Source organism: Palaemon carinicauda, chromosome 4 (genome assembly GCF_036898095.1).
Source record: "Palaemon carinicauda isolate YSFRI2023 chromosome 4, ASM3689809v2, whole genome shotgun sequence".
Taxonomy (NCBI): Eukaryota; Metazoa; Arthropoda; class Malacostraca; order Decapoda; family Palaemonidae; genus Palaemon; species Palaemon carinicauda.
Window position 1 is genome coordinate 51,189,663 of NC_090728.1, and position 2,850 is coordinate 51,192,512.

A 2,850-nucleotide genomic window follows, 5' to 3' on the forward strand; every position below is an offset into this window, starting at 1 on the left:
TTAGAATCTCATAATTGGCTCTAATTTCTTTTTGGGACAAACCATTCCAGAGTTCGTTAATATGTGTCACGGATACAAGTGGTAACAGAGATTATGGGGAAGTGATTACGTCATAGGATGGCAATACTTGATTGCATTGAGTGAGAATCTCATAATTGGCTCTAAATTCTTTTTGGGACAAACCATTCCAGAGTTCGTTAATATGTGTCACGGATACAAGTGGTAACAGAGATTATGGGGAAGTGATTACGTCATAGGATGGCAATACTTGATTGCATTGAGTGAGAATCTCATAATTGGCTCTAAATTCTTTTTGGGACAAACCATTCCAGAGTTCGTTAATATGTGTCACGGATACAAGTGGTAACAGAGATTATGGGGAAGTGATTACGTCATAGGATGGCAATACTTGATTGCATTGAGTGAGAATCTCATAATTGGCTCTAAATTCTTTTTGGGACAAACCATTCCAGAGTTCGCTAATATGTGTCGCGGATATTCACCAGTTCAGTTTTGTTACGGCAATACTTGATTCCACTGGGTTAGCATCGCAAAATTAGCTTTAATTTCGTTTTTGGACAAACCATTCCAGAGTTCGCTAGTATGCGTCGCGGACATGCATCAATTCAGTTGCATTACAAGCATTGGCTACATGGAGGAAAATTTGGCTTCAATTTAATCAAAATTTCAACAAGAAAACGAGATGGTGCTCATATAAAATTATTTACAAGTGTGCAGGCTCATTTACCTGCAAAGGCTGATGTAAGGGTATAGCTGTACTTATTAGCATATCTGGCGAGACTGATGTTATCTTAGTGCTTATTACATTGGTATTAAGAGATGATATGTTAACACGTCGTGGTATATACGTTTAAAAGAGGCCGCCATGTCATTTTAAAGATCTTTGTAACATTGTTTTTTGTTGTTAATGTATTTGCTTTTCAGTTGACAATCCTGGGTTCGATTGAATGTGATGTGGAGATATACTTTTATTGGAAACGTGATTATATGTTGGTTTCTATTATATTCACTTAGAAGGAGTAATTTCGATTGAAATGGTGTAAATTGAGTCACTGGTTGGTCGGAAAATGAAGTAAGACTGGTAGGCAAAGTGTTAATTTTAATTGAGTAACTTCTCAGGTATTGTGTAATTACTTTAATTCCAACTTCTTTTATGGCTTTTGTTAAATTAGTTGGTAGCACCATTGCCGTTTACTGAAGATACTTATCTTGAATTAAAATAAAAACAAAATTGGCAACTAATAACGAAATACAAACTTTAATATAAAATCGATTAAAATATTTTAAATATTTTCTAACAAAAAATTACCACTTAATAAAAAACATTTGCATGTTAAATATAATTTCTCAAATTAAAATTAAGACAGTTTGTTTTTAAGATATTCCCTTGCAAAAAAATATGAATAAAATATACACTCTTAGAAAATAAAAAAGTTAAGGAAATTACAACTGATGACGATAATGCTTCACGATATAGTCGAATTTTTAAATTAATAATATTTAGAAATTTTGTAGGATGTTAAGTATGGAAACTCACTCTTTTAACTTATGATGGTTTGATTAAAACACTGAAAATATTTATATGAATAATATCAGGCTCCATCAAACAGGACTTAACTCCGTTTTTTGAGACGGATTATCATCATATAATGAAATACAAATGCTGGATTAAACAATTGTTATATAACTCAGATATCTGGATTTGATATAATCCCGGGATTTTAACTGCCATATTGAAGGAATTATCTCTTCATATATGTTATGAAACTTTACAAGTTGTAAGGTAAAGAGATGAGGTCATTGTAGATATTTAGGTCAATAAAATTATCGATAGATCACAATAACAATTCCATTAGTTTCAATACAATGTATGTATAAAATTTTATTATATTCCATATTCTCTTTCAAGATTATTAAAGAAAATCATTCATATTTTTTTTCAAACTATCCAGAAAAAGGAAAATATTAAATCTATGATTCATATAAATACGAGTTATAATTACCCCTGTCACAGCTAGATGACAGCAATATATTCAATTTTCACTGTAATTGCCTTATTCCGTATTCATGACAATTGTTGTTTTAAATGAAGGACGAATGAGGCTGTAATCCCCACAGGTATTGTCCTTAGTTCGAGATCTTCTTGAGAGCATCTTCTCTGATTTATAATTGATTGTGTATATTGCACTGGTTGTCATGGCCTATTGGTAACGTCCCTGCCCGGCGATTTCCCGGCATAGAGTTCGAGCCCTGTTTAAGCTCGATAGTTTCTTGTAGTGTTTGCAACTTCACCATCCTTGTGAACTAAGGATGGTTGGTTTAGGGGAGCCCTATAGGTGTACATGCTGAGTTATCAGCAACCATTGCCTGGCCCTCTATGGTACTAGTTTGGGTGGAGAGTGGGCTTGGTCGCTGATCATATATATATACAGTATATATATATATATATATATATATATATATATATATATATATATATATATATATATATATATATATATATATATATATATGGTTAATCTCTAGGGCATTGTCACTGTCCCTTGCCTCTCAAATTCATGGGTGGCCTTTAAAATCTAAAGCCTTTGTGATATATTCTGTTTGTTTGTTCTTTTGTGTGTGTGTGTTTTTTTTTTTTACAATATACTTTATATACTTCATTAAAACTAAATTACATTTATATATTCCATTGAAATTAAACTACCTTGACATAAAAGTATCGATTCATATTTTTCAGAAATCATCAGTAAGCATTATGCTTTCATTTCTCCCAATTAATTATAGCTAGATTATATTTAGTTTTATTTATCTACTTCCCATCTTTCACAA